Genomic DNA, 23163 nt, shown 5'->3' on the forward strand with positions numbered 1-23163 from the left:
TTGCTGTACAGCTTCCATTACCCATCTGATCCTTACAGAAACAGAAGCAGCAAATCAGGGTTAGACAAATGAAAAGAGATGTAACTATGACAGAGAAAATTTTCTGGTTTGCTAAGAAAAACCAAAACCAAACCAAACTAGCACCCCACCCCCCCCAAAAAAAAGAAAAAAAACAACAAAACAACAAAAACAACAAAACAACAAACAAACAAAAAAACCTTTAAAATGGTTCTGCCCTGCTTTTGTGGGGTTAGTTTGTTCATTTTGCTACATCATGACATTGTGAGCCAAATTTCACAATCAGAAAGGATCTGCAGCCCTGCCATACGCATATGTGCTCTTCCTGCTGTCACTGTCCACTCACGGCTTACACTCCTCTGCATTTATGGTATTTGCTCAGTAACCTGAATGGTATCAAAACCAACTGCGACCTCTTAATACAGAACTGTTCAGTCGCACGTACAAAGCCTCAGTTGACAGTCACATAATGCTGGACTTTGCAAAAACATGTAAGTAGATTTGACAGCCCCCGTCTAAATGTCTTGATTTTTCTCCATGGTGTCTGTCGAGTCAGGGAGAAAGAACAGTCCTGAATTACACACATTCCTCCCAGCATTCAATTACTCCACTCTCCCCCTTCTGGAGAAATGAATGCAGCTTCAAACAAATTAAAGGAGAATTTTGTCAGCTCTTTCATTCTTGATGGTGCAATAAATGAGGTGGTACTCAGCTTCTCTAGCCCCCAGCAGAGCCAAATGAAGGCTCACTCTGAAGTACAAATCTCCCTTCCTCCTCCCATACGCACACACCATACACAGCATTAACCCTGCCAGCTGCAAAGAAGCAGAATTTGTCCAGAGTCCCCTGAAAATAGCAGCGTATCACACCTGCAGAGTGCTGTACTGCTAACCTCCAAGCATTTAATGATGGTCAGTCAGCACATATCTCCCCAAAACACTGTGAGACTGGACAAAAAATTCACAGGGTCTTTTTTTCTGCCTTCTGGCTTCAGAGCCACAGGAATGCATCAGGTGCTGTGCTGGTCGGTGCTCAGAAGGCAGATATATTTTGCTTTTCAATGAAAGCTGTGACAGAGAATACCCCTTGCTTTGGAAGCTCAAGTATCACAAGAGTAGCAGATTGATAAAATGCACCAGTGGGACCCCTCTTTTTTCCCCAGCCTTCCTTCATTTCACAGCAGTGCCTCTCTCAAAGGGCTGATGGAGCTGAACAGACCGAGCTGGTTTTTCATTCAAGTCAGCTTGTACATTTCCTAAGTTAACACAGCGTGGCTCTGACGAAACCTGATAAAAACCCACAGCAGTGGAAACAAAGAATCAAGTTAAGAAACAAATGAAACCCCAGGAAAAACTACAAATAAAGAAATACATGATACGATCTCTGCTCATACTTTTTGATTTGGACAGCCTTGTCTACCTCCAAGCCTGGGCAACAGATGGGACTGCAGCCTCCCTTGCCAACCTCAGGCAAGCAGTTCTGAGGTGGACCTGGACAAAACCACTGTAGTACTATCACATATGACAGTACAGAGCCAAGGCCAGATCAGAGCAAAATGGATTGCTAAAATATGGCCTCATTTTGGGATTAGCTATGAAGGACGGAGAAATGGCAGCACCGGGCTCCCTGCGCAACTCCTGTCATCAGGACAGGAACTGTTTTCCTCACATCTCCCAAGAACAGGCCTGCTGCCCTCCCTTGCCTCTGCCTAGGATCTGGCAGGTTCGGATACATGGTCCCACCTGGTACTGACTCTTTTCCTTGCCTTCTGCTTGCAAGTACAAATTCCATCAATTCCCCTTTTTTCTAAACAGCCAGAGTGCCTGTATTGCATGACTTTTGGAGTGAGGACTGCTGGCCCACCCTCACTGCCGCCATCCCGTGACGCAGCCTGCTTATCATTTGAAGGTGACGCAGGGCCACGCTCTCTCACCTACCCAGAGAGGTGTTAGGTGTTTCCAAGCCGTAATCACCCCAGCCTACCAGGCACTGACCTCAGGCCCTCCCTGGCACCTTAAGCGCCATCTTATGCCAGTGCCTGAGCAGAGCATGAAGGCCAGGGTCTTGACTGCGCCACAAGTCAGCAGCCTTGTCCTGTGGCAGGGAGCCCTGTCATACGAGTGCTTGTTCTTGCGGAGGCACAGCTCTCCTTTACTCCCAGCTTCTGAGAAACAAGAGTGCTAATGGGCGAACAGCTGACTACCATCCACCCTCACTGGCCGAGCTGGTCTGGACAGTTAACACCCTGTTGTAAAAGTTCAGCGTGTTGTGCATCAAGAACAGCAGATGAGTGTATCTCTCCGCTAAAGTGCAAGTACAGTTCAGGAAGAGATTACTAAGAAAATTGCCCAGAGAAGCTGTGGCTGCCCCATCCCAGGCAGTGTTCAAGGCCAGGCCGGAGGGGGCTTTAAGCAACCTGGTCTAGTGGAAGATGTCCCTGCCCATTGCAGGGGGGTTGGAACTGGATGATCTTTAAGGTCCCTTACACCAACTCATTGTGTGATACTATGAAAATGAAGTAAGGCATGATTTGCAACATACAGATACATTCTGGGTTCTTCAAATGAAGGGCTCTAAAACAAAAAAGGAATTTTTGTGTTCTCTGGGTGGACAGGTCTTGTATTTTTTTCCTATTCCCTTCTGCTTTACTTACTCAACTCACCTACCTTCCAGCTATATGAGGTCAGATTCTGAGATGTAGTTGTTTTCTGCCGTGTATAGAAACAGAAAATCAGTATTCTTTATACATTTATATATCTCCAGTGCCACAGAGTACAGGACACTGGCAGAAACCTGTGGTGACCTGTTTCAGGAAACTTTGGAGGCCTGACCATAAGCTTTTTTTTTAGAACAGAAATCTGACTAAGCCACAACCAGCTCGGCACCACTGTAGTTTGGTCTTACTTTTTTGAGATCAGCAGGACTATGCCAGCAGCTTGGCCAGTAACTTACATCTTCCAGGAAGAGGAAAAAAATGTCCTCTGCCTGAATTCAGTGAGTTGGTTGGCTACAGAGCTGGTTGGCTTTTGTAGCCAAATCTACTCTCTCAATCAAGGACAGACAAGACACTGAAAAAGACAAAGTTTTTGTGTAAGTCTACTAGTCTAGACTTTAAAAACAAAAGCAAAACCCACTGTACTACTGCTTCTGTCATCTCTACTTGTACTTCCTTTTCTTCAACACAAATCATACCATGAGCATTTCAGCAAATACCAGGTTTAGTAGTAGGCTCTCTGGGCTGCCAACTGTCAGATCCAGAAAGCAGGACTGTCACATCTGCCAGACTGAGTCTCACACCTACTCTCTAAGGTAACATCTTACATTTTTCAAGTCATGCTAGCAATAACATGACATTACATCTCACCATACGTATGTTCCTCCTCTGCCTTAGGACACACACCAAAAAGAGCCTACACACAGAGGATGCCCAGCCAATATCTTACAATGAACAATAACCTCGGTTCAACGTAGTATCTGACCACCCTGTTTAATCTAAAGGCATGAACGCTGTCTCCAGTGACACAAGCTCATGTCAACAAGTCAAGCACAACCTGCTAGGCACGGGTCATTACTGGTTAAGCATCTAATGTGCACTTGGCATTTTATATGCTCCTTAAAGAAGTTATAATCCATCTTTCGGTAGAAGATACCTTCTTTCTAACTTCTCAAAAGAGCCTTCCTTCTCTGAGGCCTACTCACACCAACCTTCCCCTTTCAGTAGTAGCTATGAAGAAAACGGAAGAAACAACATTAAGAAAGAAAAATTATGAAACGTGTTTTACTAACTGGTACAACTACAAGATTAGATAACTGAAATATACCTTCTTTCCACACCTTAATCCCACAGGGTCTCTCTAGGGCACAGCTACCTTACTGCTTTCGTTCAGATCAGGGATGTAGCTTTAAAAGCAAGTCTCCAGATAATCCATCCTGCCTGGGTTTTTAGTTGCATTGTGGGGTGGTCCTGGAGTATGTGAACTGAATCTCTCTTGGGAGAAACTAAACTAGAAGCATCATGTTCTCCAGAGCAGGCAGTCGGCAGCACAAGACTGCTCAGAAGTAAAAGCAACCCTGAAATGTGCCTGTTACGCACCTCAGGTCCCATCACCAAGTTTCTCACTATACGGATATTCTCCATTTGGTCCACATTACTTGCTAATGTAGGCATAATCATAAAAATAAAATATCCTGCTGTCATTCATTTTTATGCCACCAAATAACATTATCTTATTATATTCTACTGTAATATTGCAACAGTGTAATAGAGACAACAGCAATGGCATCTTGAAGTGAACGATGTAGAGAAGAATAGATCAAAGTAGTTTCAGCTAACCTAATTTCTGTAGTTTTACAATGAGTTCTTCTGCTCTTTAAAGTATTTTCATCTTGTACCAAAATATTAAGGAATGATTATAAAAAAATCAGAAAAATCCAACTGGATAAAAAGATAAAAACTGTACCACCTTCCCCCCACTAAACCCCACGAAAATAATAAACTTCAGACATTAGTTGTAAAAACAGCCAGCTGAAAATTTTAGGCAGTAGTGCTTTTTTAAGGTGACTATGTTGTCATCTGAGCTTATGTCAAATATCCTCTGGTATTTTTTCTCACAATCTTACGTTCTTTTTCCAAATTTCATTAAAAAGACTCCAAAAATCTTGACATTTCTCATAAATGAAGTAACAAGACAATCATCACATCTGTTTTCAGTGCATGAAAGGTAAATAATCCTATGATGTGACATCTAACTTTCTCAGCTACCTTTTGCCACCTATTAAGAAATACCTGCTGAGCCTGCGGAGGTTTGCAGGCCACATGGAGGTCTGCAGGCCACTAGCTAAAAGCTACCTGTCTACACAGTCCAAGATACTTATGGAAAACATTATTAGGAACAGGAAGAGGAGCTTTTCCTTGTAAGCTGTTTGCCCCTAGCAGCAACAAGAGCATAACACTCAACAGTTTCACTGGAACACTTGCAAGAAACACCTTGCAATGGAAACCTCCTTGCGTTCTTGGTGCAAGAAACCAGTTAACCTCATTGCTCCATCTGTTCAACTTTTGTCAACAGTTCTGGACCTGGCAGCAAATTCACAAGCAAGAGTGACATTGCCCACTGTGCCAAAGACCTGGCTGAGGCCAAGTGAAATGCCTTCCTAGTGCTCGAATATTTCTTGAAAGCTTCTCCCTCCATGTGCCTTCCACTGGCCCTCCATGCAGTACACATCTCTGAGCTCACTGTAAGCAGGAAGCCCAAGTCCAGAGGAAGTATGTGTAAAATTCACAGTCTCACTTCACCACCACTGTCCGTTTTCATGAATGAAATGGGCAAAGTCAGCAGGGGAAGCTGGGCCCTGACATGACTGCTACCATGCTGTTTGTCCTCTATCTTCAAAGCATTGTGGAATTGTATTCATTTCCTTCAAAGATAACTGTTTCTACTTTTTAAACCAGCCAGAGACACGGTTTCTAATGTGGTCAATTTTTAAGACAGCACAGCTTTGTGTCTAACTCCTCACCTTGCATTTTTGAGTGCCATCTGAGAAGATTCTGGACCTTTAATAACAGTTCTGTGCATTTAAACTGCATTCACTAGTGACTCTATGCACAGGACAGAAAACGTGAGTGGGCTCTAGCCTCCCAGCCCAGCTGCACAGGGCAGCACTATGCTGTATCTCTCATATAGACCTGGTCACATCACTTCGTTTGTCTGCCTCAGGCTCCATTTATTGCTTGCAGAACATGGGAAACAGGAGTGAAGGTGCTGTTGGTTTAGAGCAGAGGAAAGCTATAAACCTAAAATACTGCATCTATTTGGAAAGTGTGGGAGAAGTAAAGAAAGTTAGGATATTCTCCCTCTTTAGAATACCAAGCAATCCCATAAGGAGTGGAGAGCATTAAGGCTGGTTTCTTGTAGCTTTGCCTCTCATGGGTAGGTGACCCCATGCACAGTAAGACACATGCAAAGACTGCCCTATGCTGGGAGCACTTGCAACAGCTCACACCCAGTGTACTCTCATCTGTGATAACACGAGAGAGCCTTTCCTTCAGAAAGGTCACCAATTGCTGTCATCATCCTATATCCAACTGCCTGTTTCACAAAACTGCTAGGAGTTCAAGGATTTTGTGATCTCAACCTGTTAAATTTAGCTGGAGTGGCCAGAGAATTCCAACATTATTGCAGAAGAGACTGATAGCGTGCTCCAGAAAGAAAACAAACTAAAATATCCATCTGGCTGATGAAAAATTATGTTGAACTGGCAAAAAAAGGTAATCAAATGGATCTGATGTTAAAACTGGGAACTGCAGGGCCAGTTCTGCAAGGTTCATTAGTATCGAACCCAAGCAGTCTTGCCCAGGGAGGTTTATTTTACTTACGGTGGTTGGAAACACAGCTTTACTTTTACTTACTGTGAATAAGCACTCTGCTTATGAATAATATTAGGTACATTTTCTGGGGAACTAAAATTTAATCTTTCCTCTGTTCCATTTCTTTAACATATTATGTTTACTGCTGTAACTTGTTTGTGATATTACTAAATTGTAACTACAGAAAGTGGGACAACATTTTGTTCCTATGCAAGACAGGAAAAGTGTATCTGTAGATTTAGGTACAGATAACAGATTCAAAACTACTTCAGATGACACAGGACAAGTAGGTGTCTGGGGTTTTTGGGGAGAGGTGCAATAAAGAAAGGGTTTTTCCCCTGGAGGATCAAAACAAGGTAGATAATGTCAACATCAGGAACAAAGCTAAGCTTATGGAACATTCACAATCTTGTACGTGGCTATGTATGTCTTATTAATTTTGGTGAACAGAGTTTGTAAACAGAAAAAAAAAAAAAAACAGCCTCTAATTTATTTAGGATATTGTACCTCTTTGCATATACACACGTGTACTAGTGTGGGCTGCAGCGCAGTCTAATCTCTCCAGCATTAAGTCAGACCTAGGCTGAAACTGCTTTCAACCTCCAAAGATTTGTCATGACAAAGCTAGCATGCAAGTTTCATTTTCTAGCATCAAGCAGTGTCAATTTTAACATTATAGTGTCTTTTCCAACATTCCTCGATCTTACACCTAGGGTTTCTCTTCGGTGTCTACAGCTAGCGACTGCAACACCACATAACTTTCCTATGATCGCTGTCCTGCAGAAAATGAAAGTAACCCTTCAGCCAGTCTCTGCAGGATGGCCGAGGTTTGCAAGAAAACAAACTGCACAACTTTCTTTCAAATGGGCAAAACAGACACTGTCCTGCTTTCAGTAATTGGTGTGTTACTAAAAGAAAAGCCAATGATCATCACATAATTGCTTTAAAAGAAGTAGAGCAGTGTCTAAAAAGCTACAAACAAGTCTGGTACTAGACCATGGACTCACATTTCATGCTAAAATGCACATGCCTCAACACATAGGTGTGTTTCTAAATGTAATATAAACTAGATTAATCAAGGTAAGGCTTTAAGCAAAAATTAAAGATTTTGAAAATTGGCAAGGACCATTATGTTCCATTAAAGCTTATGCTAATTCATAGGACAGGCCACACCATTTCAACCTACAAACCCCTCTGTAGGGAATCATCCTTCTATTGTATATGAGTGAGTAGCTTCAAGTTCAAAAATCTGCAGCATAGCATTTTCACAAAAACATCCAAACTCTATCGAAAGGTTTCATCCACCCATGCATGGACTACTTTTCTAGGCCTTCTCACAGTTATTACCAAGATCTTGTAATTATCTTTAAAACCAGACTGTTCTTCATTGTGAAAGTGAACTGTTCCCCCTGCTCTCCCAAGTTCCAATGAATGTGATTTTCACCAAACATTGACACATTTGTACTACAGAAAAATGTTTAATTAAAATAAACTGAAAAAAAACCTTCAACCCCATTTGAATATTTTTTTCAGAAATGCTTTCCACGTATCTTAAAAGCTTCCTTAAATTAATATCTGCTATTTAAAATTTCTGCATTTGAAAAATAACAGCTGATCTGCAGACAAAAGCATGAGGTATTCTGTTTTATCTTTTTTGAGCACTGAAGATTACTGGCATACATGAACAAATGGATGTGGATCCCCTCCACTTCAGATCCCTTCAACATCATGAGCAACCCACTGGAAGCAGGAAAAGACCTGTAACTTGTAGGGTTTCTGCATCATAAGGTTTTGCTGCAAAATCTCTCTATCTGAATAAGCCAGTGGGGCTTGCTCAGGCACCAAACTATTCATGTTCTTAACTTCAGGGGCTTCAGGAAGTGAGCAGAAGCTCAGATTTGCAAGTTAAACACCCGCACAGCCAGAACTGTAATCCAAGCCAGTCAGCAGTACTGCTGTTAACTGTCTGGTGGAGTCAAACGTGTCTCCTCTCCTCCCAGCTCTCCCTCTCTTTGTATTTCCAGAAGCAAGAAGGAGGATAAATAGGCCTTCTACATTAGTACTAATCACCTGTTAGTCACAGTAGTCTGAAAGGCAAACTGACACATCCACTTATTTTTACTGTTTCCAGTATTTATAGAATTATTTCTCCAGGACTATGAATTAGATGCCAGTTATTACTAGGATCTGGCATGCAGAAGCTCATGTATATGAGAAAACATAATCAAACAATATGCAGCACATTAAAGGAAGTTTATAACTTCATTCCCTGCCCTAATAGTTTGTTTTTATCTCCTGAAAATATTTACCACACCACCTGATTAGGTTGAGCTGCTTATGTATTTTGAAAATACAAATTATGTCATCAGTCATTCATTGTATGACAGTAAACTTGCAATTACGCTACCCCGCAGGCTTGCACAGTGCACCAAGGTAGGAACAACCCAGCCCCAAGTGACAGCACAGCATGAGACTACCCAGTCTTTACTGAACTTAAAGAAAACTCAGGAGATAGAACAGCTCACGTCATGCTCCGAAGAGCAAAGCTTGGACTGGCTCTAACCCTGTGCCAGAGGGAGCTGAGCTATGTCTCTGGTTTATCTCTGCAGGCAAGGTGAGCAGGAAGTGCTTGCAGAGGAAAAAGTGACTGGCACACTTTCCCAAGTGTATAACAATGCTACCTTAAGACTGATTTCTCAGAGTTGTGCATCTATGACGAGAAATTACTGGACCTCAGTCCTATGTTAAATAAAACCTACCGTCTTTCTTTATCTTCCCTCTCCTACAGTTTGATTTTGAGCTTTTGCTCCTTATACAGAGCAGCACTGAAGATTTGGTCCTTTGTGTGTGTGTAGAAATATACACCCAGGGTGTCACCCTTCGCTGGGAGGAGGGGGATCCAATTCTTCTGGACTGTGACAGCTCAACATAATTCGCCCTGTAACCACTGAGATTGACAGGCAACTTACGGACCTTGAGAAATCTACCCTTAAGCTTTTACACTCATCCTCAATTCTATCTCTATCACACTTAAAGCCCCTCCCTACACAAAACCGGCAATAGTATCTGCAGCAAACTAGTAAGCAGAAAAGTAAGAAATTACAGTGTATGCATGAAATTCATGCTGCTTGGCATTTATTTCCAGTCTCATGTATCTATCGTAACACAATTAAACTATTCCCCCAATGCTAAACAGCTGGTTTCCTTTCTGTTGATGTGATACGCTATCTTGATTCACATGATACTGGATTCGCCCAAGGCTGCAACTCATTCAGAAAGCTAGCACAAATGCTATGTCCCATTTCAGATCCAAATGAGGCTTTAAAACATTAGCCTAAATCTGCATAAGCCTCATGCCTGACTCATTCAGGGCAGAGACCATTGTGTGAGCAAGCCTCTCTGCGTTCAGAAGTCCCAGCCTAACCAGTATGAGTGGCATGAGACAGGTAGCTGCAGAGGACTGCTCTTCTGCATCTCCTCATGATGTAGAAGGGAACGGCAATTGGTCCCACACAGATCTGCATGGTGCAGTGATCTATTTATACAGCTCTAGCAGGCTGAAACTGCATAGAAACTGCAGCCATCTTTTCAGCTCTCAAACCGAAGAGGGGTGGATGTCTTTAATTCTGATTCCCATGGTGTTCCCTGCAAAAATGACAATCATTTTAATTTTGGGGGGGGGACAGCTGCTGGTGTGTTTTGTATGTCTTTCTCTATAACACCTTCAGGACTCTTACACCTTAAGGATTATCACTTTGTCACTGAGTTTTAGATTCCACATCTGTCATTTCTAATATGGCCACCCAAATAAAATCCAGAATAAAACTTCTCCACTAGGTCAAGTTAGCCAGTAGGCACTATGACTTTTTCTCTTTTTCTTTTTTTTTCCTTAAATATATGATAATAATGAAACAACAACCAAAAAAAAAGTAATTTAAAGTCATACTATATCCAACTGTCATTTGTAAGACTTTACTGTATTATTAGTCAGAGCTTCTGGTGCCAATATAACCCACAAGGCTGAAACTTGAGTGGTTTATACATGTCATCAGAGCCTGAGAAAAAAATGCCACCTTAGAAAGTGGGAGTATTTAATTTTCTATATTACTTTTGTACTAGTATAAAGCATTCACTTAATTTACATCAGTGACTTCTTAAGGTATTTGCAGCTGCTTGATCTTCTACAAGTAATCTAGTTGGTTTTTTTTCAGATCTAATAGTGCTGAGCTCTTTAGGGTTTGGTTGCTTTGTTTTGCTTTGTTTTTTGGTTTTTTTTCCTCTATTTTTCCAAACCAGAGCACAGTGTTGCAAATGCAAAATTGCAACCCCCACCCACCGAATACCTAATTCTTTTTATGAAGAGGCATGGATTAGTTATGTTATTTGGTTAACAGCTGCCTGCTGTAGTGGCTGGTATGAGGTATCTGTATAAACACATGTCCACAGGCTGTAAAACAAATTTTCAGTTCCTGCAGAAAGGCTAAACCCCACTGAAAAGTGCCTGTGAAAGAATGCTGTGACTCAAATTCACCACAGTCATAGTTGTGGACATTACAAAGAGTTACACAGTACCAGTAACTGTGTACCGTAACTTGATTACTGACTTTCCTAGTATTGAAAAAGCTCATAAAAAAATGGACTGTTATCAGACCAAAACATGCAAGAGAAAAAAATAAAAAGAAGAAGTCACTGGAATGAAAACTAATTAATTTTATAGGAGTTCTCCATCAGCTTGTATAGCTCCACTGCGTCTCTGCTGTACTCATGGTTTGCATGTATGTGTATGCACGCACAGATACATACACACAATTTTGAGAAGTTGAGGACAAAAGAAAGAAATAAGTTTTATGAACAACCAACGAAGTAGAAATTGAAGAACTGATTCAGCAAACCAATTAACCACATGATTAATTTCCGTTATCTTCTGTGGAGCTTGACTACAGTTGAATTGTTTTGCTGAATGAGGGTCCTCAAAATACAGTGCTCCTCAATCCATTTATCTGATCATGGCTTTAGTCCTCTGAAAAGGACTACAGGTAAGGAAATGCTCAGGTTTAGCAAACTCGAGCCTTGTAGGAAGGAGTTTTACTAGTTAGGAAAAACTCCATAGTGGCCTCGTAAATTTTCATCACCTCTAGCAGTTTCTGAATAATGCAGTGGGCTTTCTGGCAGCTGTAATCTGCACAAGAAGTTCTACAATGTCTCAGCACTTCCTGGGGACTCAGAGCAGTAGGATAGCCTTGCAACACAAGCAGAGATTAATCATTTTCTAATGCACCGTAATAAATAATGTATCCCCCATAGTACATAAATTAAAGCTGTAATTCCATCCTGATCCTGTGATGACACCAGAAACCCAAGATGGAATTTCAGCCTCGTTACGACCAGTCAGGATACACGTTATTCCTAAGATGATGCTCTGAGAGTTGATAATGAACTGACAAGTTCTGAAGGCATTACCAAAAAGAAGTGATGTGTAATTACAAGCAGAAAGCAAAACTATTAAGTCAGATACTGTTTGCAGAACTTGCTAAACTAAGCAGTGAATCTCATCCCTGAAAAGCCCACTCAGCAGATTTGTAGCAAAGCAAGTAACGAGCACTACTACTATCAAAACCCTGAAAGTTGTTCTAGTATCACAGAGCAATGCCTCCATCATAGTAAACAGAAAGAAATTACATGCTAAAAATCAGGTTTGTACATTACAGAGTCCTTAAAATGCTGACTGTAACTCCTCCTACAACCATGCACAGTATTTTATTCGCAAGTCAAACAAGTACCCTACAGGTGCACCATGACAACCATAAAGTATCAGGAGAAAGTCACAAATCTGCATTCCCATTTGGAAAGAAAGCTACTGAACAAAGCAAAACATTCATCATAACAATTGTTTAGTCCTTCTGATGAATAAATATGTGGTTTACACACTGTAAATGATCTAAAAAGATTTCATGAAGAACATCATCCTAGTATTTTCCCTGCAGATAACTTCAAAAAATTTAAGGCTCTAAAGAAATTTTACAAGTCTAACAACAAGAATTCTAATGGAAAAAAGTTTTTAAGTATGACGACAGGGAGCCAAAACAATTATCTATCTAGACTTAACTGCTATATTCACCCTGGTCTTAGCAAATCCCTCAAGATTTCAAGTAGGCCTGGAACCAGTTTTATTTCAGACACAAGAAGAAAATAACTTTCTGACCACCTTACACAAACAAGGCATGAAACTTTACAGGATCAGCTGTGGCCTGAAGTGGCTAAAGTTCTGACCTTTTTCACACAATATTATTCACAAACTTACCTCTCCCCACGTTTTCTGATAATGTGAAATTCTAAAGTCATGCTCACTCTCTCTTGCTCTCCCCCTTTACATTCTAGCTTACAGAGCTGTAAAAAAGAGCAAGGAAAGGGCAGCCTGAAAATTATGGGGAAAAGTCAAACAAAGTGGTGCAGGAAGTTGGTATTTTTAAAAGCTGAAAATGTTTAAGCCTCGAGTACCTGGTTTTGAGTATCTGATGCTTCCCCACAAGCCACCATATTATTTATTCCTTACCTCCCCACTTTCCACTTCCCCTTTTTATAATGTAACATAAGGTGTTCAAACCTGAACACCTTGACTTACATTTCCTACATTCATATTCAAGCATTTTAACAGTAATGGCCTTGTATTCAAGGGGCCACTCACCTGGAGATACATAGTGATTCTTCCATTCTCTTTTAATCACTCTAGTAACTAGTAAGAGTTAAAATCTGAATATAATCATTTATGTCTCTACATCTGCATTTAAGGACACCTGTTTTCCAAGAACCCATTTTCTCCCCTTTCACCTTTCATGACTATCCATCCAAACAAAAAAGGTATCAAAAATCACGAGACAAGGACAAAGAAAGCAAGACAATCAATGCCTAAAGCTCCATGCCTCCATGGTATCACCTCTAAATAGCAACTTGAAACCTACTCAAGAGACTTACATAAGTCATGACTCAAGAACTAAAGCAATGAGTGTCAAAATATTCAGAGACAGTACCCTCTGCTCCTAGTAGTAAAGGAGTAACTGCTGAAAATATGTAGCCCTTGCACTGTGGGGAAAAAAAAGCAGTAAGAACTTAGAGATCCACAAAATCACAGAATGGTTTGGGTAGGAAGGAACGTTTAAAGATTATCTATTCCAAACCCTCCATTGCCATGCGCAGCAATACCTAACACTATATCAGGCTGCTCAAAGTCATCCATTCAAAATCATCCACACAAGCTAAAGCTACACACTTCAGTAACAGTAGTACCTTACTAGAAAACCTCCAATCAGATGTGATCTCAGAGGCTTGTTATATCTCAAATCCTGATGTAAGCTCCAGGAAAAGTAGTAACATAATGCCCAAAGTATGCCTCCAACTGCTTTTACTCGGGACTCAGAGAAAGAGATGGTTTTCTATAGGCTCTATTAGTTAGTAGGTTACACTGCTCATGAAACACTGTTCATAAGGAATGGCAGTCTAACAGAGACTAAAAGGTGACCCTGTAAATAAATGTCAGCTGCAAAATCGAATACCTCTCCTAGTCTGAGCTGAACAAACACTGCTATATTGACAGTGTAAACAAAATGCTGAGAAGAGAAATAAATCTCTAGTGAAAAAGAAAGAAGGAAAAAACTCAAGAAGTAAGGAAAAGCGAATGTGAGAGGGAGAGAGCACAAACTTAGGTTAGTGTAACTCTGACTGACCAACGCAGACTCTTCTCATGCTCATCACCACACCATCTGTACTTACATATAAATGGAAGGGTTACCTACCACGCTGTAATGTTCTCTTTCTTTGTGCAAATATCATTTTCACTTTTATATATTCCAAAGACTATGTGACTTATTAATTCAGAAATTAATCTAAAATGATGCTTATATACTACACACCAGATTGATTCACAATCTCATTGCACTAGTCATAGAAAACACATACTAGAAATCAATGTTCAGAACTCTTTCCTCTGATCCAGGAATTACATTAGAACACTTGCACTCTAAATTTAAAGATATCATGTACACTGAAGTCTGAGCACTAGCCTGTTAATTGGTTTTCCTTCCTTGCTCATTAGCTCAGCACACAACACAAGACATGTGGGTGAGGACTCACACCAGCAGCAGCAGTGAAAATTTCAGTGCGTAACCCAAAGAGAGGAGCAGGACTGTGTAATTACAAGAAGGAGGAAAAAGTATGATTAATGAGTCCCTATGCCTGACACACCACAACTTGGAAGAAATGCCAGCACTTGTCACAACAAACTGTGTGGCGAGGACTTCCCCACCAACACTATACCAAGTGATGTGGGTTCTTCACCACAGAATTCTATTTTCCCCCCTGGAAAAAGGAAGTTGAAGGAGGAAAGTCCTTTTTCATAACATTTTTAAATTATTAATTCTACTAACTTAAAAAGACTTATGGTTAATGAGTTGCAATACAGGCATTAAGAATCCAAACGCAGAAGCTCTTGCTTCCCATCCAACTATTGATGCTGATTTGCTTCTGACAAAATATAGGACAAATGAACATACTGTTAATGCATACTGTGTTAATTATTCTGCGGTGCCATGTAGTAACCCTGATGGAAGTTCAAACTAATTGTGACGGATACAGATAGAAATGGTACTATATATAGTTTAAATTTGTATTCAGTCAAGTTACAGCTATAGCATGGGAGGACCGAGTTGCGAGGCTGCACTACTGCCTAAATGATATCATCTTATACTATTAGATTAAGTACTCTCGTGAGCTAAAACATTATAGAGGGGTAAGGTCCTGAAAAACTATTTGAATGCTGTTTTGTAAACTTCACTATAGCTCCAATTCTCTGTTATTGATACCAATTTAATGAATCGGTTTGCACTGCAAGCCCACACCAGGCTTAAAAAGTCAACTGGTTAGTGCACAGCGCTGAGAGCACCGTAGGGAGCACAGACACTTACAGACAACATGCTGCCAAAACAAAGCTTTAATTTAGTGGAAAAAATTCTGGCCTCTGGAACTGCAAGAACCGCCCCGAGATAGGAACTGGGAGTACATGGATAAACAGAAGCAATGCTATGAGTCTACACAAGAGTGATTTCCAAAACTCATCCTCCCACAGCTTTACCAAAAAGCAGCTGGGGGATCTCAGCAGCAGCAGCCAGATGCTGTTGAGTACCCCTGCAGGGCCCTGAAATCAAGTAAAACCCTGCTCGATGCTCAGCCCAGCCACGCAGGACACCCATGCCTAGCCTGCAGCCCATGGGCTACCATGCTGACCGCCAAATGCCCGCTCCAGCCTGCCACCCACTGGCACCCATGCGCCCTCCAGCATCATTTGGCCCTGGGGAAACACAGCAGGGGCAGGCCCACCCCAGGGCACCTCTGCTTCAGCTCCTGCAAGCCCGCAGCACGTTGTGGGATGCAGTTCAAGCATGGTTTTATACCCAGCCTCTCTGAAGACAGCAGATCCCACAGCAAACTCCACCTGTCAGAGGAGAGCCGGGGTTGAACCACTGCGGCTCAGACTCACAGAGGTGACACAGTGCACACCTAAATGTGGACATACCTAAACATATAAACTGTACATAGAAGCTCCCAACAAACCCACATTCACATGCATTTACAGCATACGGTCTTATTTTCCAATGCAAAAGTTTTGTTGCCACACCCACGCTACCCACAAAAAGAAAAAAGTAAAATTAACAAATCTCCATTGGCTTTCCTCAATCATTAATCATATCAAACTAACAAACATTCTGGCATCAACGCTGTTTAAACAGCTTTCTCTCCACCCAAAATCGACTGGCAAATATTTTCACATATAAGATGACCATCCCACAGCCCTGCTTTTGAACACTAATCTAAACCGAGTTCTCCAAGCCAGCACAGTAGAATGTTCCTCTTTGGGAGGGGGAGTGCAGGAAAGAAATAAGAGAGGGGCCTTTAAGATGAAATAAAAATAGACTCCCTTGATCCCACCATGCCATGGGCCCAGACATTCTTCCTATGGGGGAAGAAAATGTTTCTTACTGCTGTGAGAGGTTTTGTAACATTTTTTCCCTTTATTCCCCCCCCCCCGTGCAACTTTGCTTCCTGAAGAATGCTTTATATAAAAGACATGACATTTGGCAACCTAGCTCTGCTGCTTAGTGAAATTCTTTGGCAAGTGCCCTACGTGCTGACTGCATTAAGTACATCAGTTTACTTATTTATTTATTTAGCGAGGCAGAAGTCAGAGGGAGCAAGCCATACAATTAATGTGCAGCATGGCACTGCTCCATCCAAAAAAAAAAAAAGGGAGAGGAGCTGGGGCTGAAGGGGCTGGAGCCTCTCCTTTTGGGAAACTTCATCAAGCAAGGAGAGCTGGTTCTCCAACCTCAAAGGGTTCCTGCTGCTCTGGGGCATACACAGTGATTCTTGGATCTCAGGCATTTAGTGAACATCAATTAATTAATTAATTAAGCCTCAATTCCACAACAAAGGCAGGTATCATTACACGCCTATTTTGCATATGGGTAAAACGAACCGCGGAGTAAACCTAAGCCTGTGCCGATCTCGCCCAGTGTCCCGAGGCAGGAGGTGCATTACCTTGCTCTTGCCAAGGCGAGAGCCTCTGCAGTGAACGGCAGGAGGGAATGGCACCAGCTGCCTGCACACCCACACTTCCTCCCTCACGTCCCGAGTGAAACCCGAAAACAGAGAAGTCTCCACAGGCCACCATCTTCCAAGGATGCAGCCATGGCATGTGACTGTGTGGTACACAGACCTCCATCGATAAGCACTGATATCCTTTGCACCACACTGCGTGCCCATGACATACCTCAGTGCCATGTACAGCAAGTCAGGGACAGCACCATTCATATGTATCATCCATGGGCATGTTCTCACAAAGGCTCAAGTCAAAGACTTGAACAAGCAACCCCTACTTCCTATTCAAATGCCATGCGTTGGGCAGGAGGGCCATATATTTGTGGATTGGAGTTATGGAGTGTATTAATTTAGGCTTACAAGAAAACAAGATGCTTCTCAGAAACAATGTAATATTTTGCTTATGATCACGATCAGCCCCATTTATTTACACCAGGGACTAATAAAGCTTGGCAGCACAATGCCAAGGACACCCAGCAACAGCAAATTCACAGCACCATGAAGTTTTCCAGGGAAACAGGAAGGTGAGATGGGAATGGGAGAGGACATAACATACCTGCCCAGAGACCAAAGCCAATGGCTACCCAGTCCCACAAGCTTGGAAGTATGAAGCTTCTGCACTTAGCCACGTGCCCCTCTGATATTTTCAGGTCAAGCTGTTAGAGTGACAGGCCCGATCTATCCAAGGCACACACACCACAAGGGAATGCTTGAACGTGGCCTGGTGCCTTCCATGGCAAGGAGCTACCAAGTCTCCAGCCAACTGCAGAACAGGCAGAGAAAAGACTTTTCTCCATCTCAGAGAGCTGAGAGAGAACTGGAGAGTCTGCTTGATCAAGTGGTGCTACTTCAACGGCGCAGATAAATCTATCATGCACTTAACCTTTGGAAAAATTTTAAGCAGCTTGGTCTAAAAAAAAAAAAAAAAAGAGTTACACATTTAGCACTGAAAAGTGTTTTCTACACATGTCTAGAAGAGACAGTTGTGTGTTCCCATCATTTGTGTGCCCCAATGAAAAAAAGCATAATTTTGCTCCTAAAAAAGAAAATTGACACAGCAATCTAAACATGTTTTGCAAGAAGAGTATGACGAAAACTTTTCTTTCTTAAATGAAAAAATCTGGCATTATCCCACCTTCCTGTTTTAAAACTTTTTCTTAGAATTTCTGTCCCTCATTTCTAGGCTACATTCTATGATATCAAAGTAGTTACCACAACAACAGTATACAAGCCCAATTCTACAAGGTTTATTCAAGGCAAACAAATTTTAACCAGACCGCCAGTTTTAGTAGAAGTTTGATGTGGCCAAGGGCTCAGGACAGTAAGATAAAGAACTCAGCATCAGTTTAACTCTACAGCAATCTTTGCCAATCATCTGACATCAGTGAAGCACGTACCTTTGAAAAAGGATTTATGGATCTCAGTGCTGAAAAGGGCTAAAGGGACACAAATCTGTCCACAAAAAGATCACTGGGGAAATTCCCTTCACCTGAAGCAAGGAAATACCAGTCCTCCTCTTCAACCTGGAAACAACAAACTAGCACTTCAAGTGGGGATTTCAAGCTTGGTCTAGCGTGTTACCAACTGGCACAGAGGATGCACACCTTGGTCTAGGAGCTGATTCGGGAATTACAGGCCAAGAACAAGAAAGGAAATCCTCAGCACAAGCTGTCTGAAGTTGTGGTCTCATTAGCCCAATATGCAGGCAAATTTGAAGAGGCTTTGGATCTGTGTGCATACACTACATATCTACATATGAAAGATGCACATGTCCCAGTGCAAAATCTCATACCAAAACATTAACAAATTTTATTTTATTTTTAACAGAAGAAACAAGTAATGTATTTTAGGGCAAGCCTGGCAATCTCTATAGCCTCAGGTGCAGAGATGCCGTAAGGATTCAATTACACAGCCTAAAACTTAGTTACAGATGGTTTACTTGTGGAATCACAGAATCATTAGGGTTGGAAGGAGAAGGACAAGATTATGACAGGAAGACAAGACGCGGAGGTAAAGGGTCAGCTAGGACAGAACACATGAGAGAGGGACAAGACTGGGTTGTTTTTGGCTTGACACCTGCCAAGTGAAAAAACAAGCGTGAGTCATAGTAAAGGTAACTCAAAGTGTGATGTGAGTGCACTGGAGAGCTGAGCACATCACACTGCATGAGTCAGCAGCACAGATAAAAAGAGTGATAAGAAGCAGCAGATGCGACATGTTTTTACTAAAACGACCCTACAGGACACAGGCGTCCTTTGCTCTAATGAAGTGGTCATGCCAAGCTCGTGCTGGCTCATAAGCTTGCAATACCGTGAATCAAAGAACACTGCGCACAGTCAGAAAAGCAGCAGGCAAACAGGTGCTGACAGACCCACATGATAAAAAACACCAAAAAGCAAAGCAACAGCAACCCCACCACCATACACACACACCCTGACGAGTGCTCTGGGACACCACCCTCGGAACCGCTCAGTCAGCGGGGTGGGGAGGAAGAGAAGGGGGAAGGAAGCTGTCACTGGGATCATGGCATTCAACTGGGCCGACAGCCAGCTTTTCTGCTCCTGCTAGTCAGACTCTGCCTTCCTGGTGGGTGCCAAGGGCAGGAGGCTGCAGCACTGCAGCCCCCACCCCTGTCCAGCCTCTTTCTGCCTCACGGAGCCAGGAGGCAGCCGCAGCCACACAGCTCATAAGCATCTCTAGAAGCCGAAAGAGCAGCTAGGGCTATTTGTGGAGCTATACTCCAGCATACCTGCAGCTCAGGTGGCTTTGCAAAACACCAGTTTAAAGCTCCATCTTTTAATTGAGGATTCCAAACCCCATTTTGCTATGAAAGCAGAACATTTAGCCTCAAGAGACCAAGCATTACGTTCCTGGATAGCACAAACCATACAGTCCTACACAAGGCCACATTACCTGTGAAAAGCAGCTGCTGCTCTGACCACATAAAATGACCTGCAATGGTGGTTCTTCACTGTCAGGAACCCTACTCACTGCACTTTTGAACCTGAACAAGAAAGACGAGGGCTCTCTGTCACAAGCTCAAAGAGGACAAAGATGTAAGGCAAAGCTCAAATCACCTTTCATCTCATTTCTTGGTTGAGGTAAAATTATACTCTGCCTGAGAGGGTATAAGTAAAATGCTCTATTTTTAGACACAAGATCCTGCTTCATCAGGTTCATCCAATTTCTAAGAAACAAACTTTGGCAAAGGTCTACATTTGAGGGGGATGAAAAATGACTTGTTTCGTTTTCTTTTAGTGCAGCTCATAGCATGACAAGCATAAATCTAGAGCAAATCTGCTTTAGCCACATATACATGCCAGCTGTTTTATTTGGGAGAGACAGTCCCTATATTCTAGCAAAATATATATATATATATTTCACTTATCCCAGTCTGTCCTGCCAAAATAAGCATGTTGTGTCCAAGTATTTCAATGGAGTTAGAAGGTGTGTCTATTCCCCCTGCTCCAGACATCTTTATTTATAGATTTCAAAAGTTGGCAGGTATGCCGAGGAAGAGCAGTTGCTGAGCCTAACACACTCTGCACAGCAGCAGATCTGTTGTAACAGATCAACAGGCACGAGAGAGAGAGAGGAAAGAGCCATACTCTCCTTCTTTACACAGGTCCTTGCTTTCAAATGCAGCTTTATGGAGATAATGACAGTAACTGTGTGTCTGAAATAAAGCTGGACTGAGAGCCAAGGCTCATGCAGGCTCACTGACAGCAGAGCTTTGCTCTGCACTTTGGTCAAGGACTTTTCTAACCCAAGCATGTGCCTTCCAAGAAGTAGGTAGAGGAACTGCTCTCCTACAGACATTGTAAGCATTAGTAAAGGGGGAGGGCGGTCAGCCTGTAACAGAAACAGTGAAGTTAACTTTTCATTTCCTGTTAGTTTTAATCTTGTCTAGAGGTTTTGCTAGCTGCTACTTCCATTTTCTGGCCTGCCTGCAGAGGAACTCCTCTCTTTACTTGTTTGCAGAAGGTCCCTCTTAACTGCCTGCAGTTAGTGCCTCTGGTACTCCTGAAATCCACCCAACCCTGCCCACCATCCGCTGGCTGCAGCAGTGGTGAATCAGGCTGCAACCACAAATCACTGTGCTGACCTCCCTCTTGTAGCTCTATAAACAAGCATACTCCTGATTACAGCTTCCACTGGCAATCTGTTTAAAAAACAAACAAACAAAAAGTTTAAAATGCACAGGATTCATGGAAGTGGATGCACAACCTTTTTTTTTTTTTTCAGAGTCTAATCTGCTTCTATTTCCCCTTCAAGGGTCTGGCCACGCAGAAACACCGTTATACCCATTTTAATGCTGATTTTCACACACCATGGGCTCTTTGATTTTCTTTGAGCTCACGATGCCAGTGCTTCCATACATTCTGCAACTGATCACTGAAATGCACTGCACAATTTGCACATAGACACAAAGTGTCGACTAACCCAATTAGCGACAAATTGTGATCAGAACTCAGACGCACACTCAGTGAGGACTCCTTTGTCCTCAGCACGGAAACGTGCTGCACCAACATAACTCCCATCACAGGGCTCTTGGGCCCTCACCACAGAGGCTGCTAAATGGTGACAAACCATCACTGATAGTTCTGCAAAAAGGTCTCTACATCTCTTGGCCACAGCCCTCTGGCAATATACACACTTCTGCACATCTGCTTTCTGAAGAAGCCATCAGATGCACGCATCCATCTAACCCAAGCTGTAAGACACAGCTAGGCAAGGGCGACATCCTGCATCAAAGGTGGCCAAGGATGGATGTCAAGCTAGGAGAGCAGAAAGTAAAGGTGTAAGCAATAGAGTGCAGAGCTCACATTGGTTAAGTGTTAACCAGCACAGTAGGTGCTAGGAGCAGTAACTTCTTCCTGTGTAAACTCTGACCAGAGACAATGACGGCAAGTGTGCACAGCAAAAGAAGTCATAGCTAAGAGAGATGAAAGTGGGGGAATCACCTAATCCTTTGCCTGTGCCCATCTCTCAAGATTTATCTCAGCACCACATCTTTGATTTTATTCCCAGTTTCCAAGAACTGGCCTTCATAATATGCACTAGGTACAGAAAATTTGTTTGTCTCGTAGCTTTACTTCCAGCTCCTGTTTGCAATGCTCCCTGAGAAGAAAAGCACAAGACTCCCCAAGTGATCAGTGTTATCGCACTTGATCCATATGTGCCTTGAGCTTGCTGCCCCCATGGGACCAACAGCTATTGCTGCCTTTTCCTCAGAGAGATTATGTAGCACAGCAGAAAATAAAATTACTAACTGCATTCCTAAAATCTCTGAACAGTGCTCAGTCTCACCTCCTCATTTACAACTGGATGAATTTGAAAGACAGAGCCACTTTTGCAAGATCCAAGAACGTGACTAGGAACACAATGGCAAAGCCTCAAGCCCTGTTCCTCTCCCCAGTCTGCTATGCAACCCTCTTCTCTCCCTCTGGGCACAGTGGAGTGAGGTCACCACCTCCCACATACCGACTAATATATAAGTGACCTCTCTCGTGTGTAAATTAAGACATACTTTAAACTAAGTTGTGATGATCCATATTACATTTAAATACTGAATCCATCAAAACCATTTGAAGTCAGGTTGTTTTTTTTAAGTCATATTTAGAGCAGGACATGTTTGCTGCTGAAGTCTCAAAGACAAATACAACCTGGGAACTAACAGCAGTTACTGACTACACTTCTTAGACCAGGACTGACTGATAAGCTTGCAGTACCAGTTTCTTCTGCAAGGCTAGATACAGTAACTTCATCATTTCAGTGCATTTAGCAGTCTGAGTTGAACACTTATAAACATCAGAAAGGAACTGGAAGTTGTAAAAGTAACAAAACAGGAGTTCAAATAATGTCTTAACAGAAGTGATGTGCAAGAGTTCAGGATCTATGATCCGCAAAACTCTTATCTAAGATACCATGACAAAAAAAAATAAATTGACTTAATAGCTACAATTAACTGTTCCTTTTTAAAATGGCTTAATTTTAATGCAAAACAAGGGGGGTTGTTTTGGTTTTGGTTTTTCTTTTTTTCCCTCCCATTTCCCAGCTCCTATTTTAAGGAAGCATTTAGTTACGTGACAGAAATGTTTCAAAATCTCTTTTTGTGCATTTTTGCTGAA

At 42.1% G+C, this 23163-nt stretch overlaps 1 protein-coding gene across 28 annotated transcripts in view; it reads right to left on the minus strand.

The window, feature by feature from the left end:
- Positions 1-23163, minus strand: part of ATXN1 (ataxin 1) — a 223584-nt gene that overhangs the window by 162050 nt on the left and 38371 nt on the right. The window contains exon 1 of one of the 28 annotated variants that reach the window (XM_057424425.1): positions 17589-17883. The exons of 26 other annotated variants lie outside the window; for them this stretch is intronic. The gene's annotated coding sequence lies outside the window, so the exon portion shown is untranslated. Of the gene's footprint in view, positions 1-1760; positions 2068-17588; positions 17884-23163 lie in introns of those variants that run through there. One more of the 28 variants, XM_057424427.1, reaches the window with a different exon arrangement.

The sequence above is a fragment of the Pezoporus wallicus genome, unplaced genomic scaffold, assembly GCF_028554395.1.
Source record: "Pezoporus wallicus isolate ANWC-B61680 ecotype Strahan unplaced genomic scaffold, APGP_CSIRO_Pwel_v1 contig_5485, whole genome shotgun sequence".
Lineage (NCBI taxonomy): Eukaryota > Metazoa > Chordata > Aves > Psittaciformes > Psittacidae > Pezoporus > Pezoporus wallicus.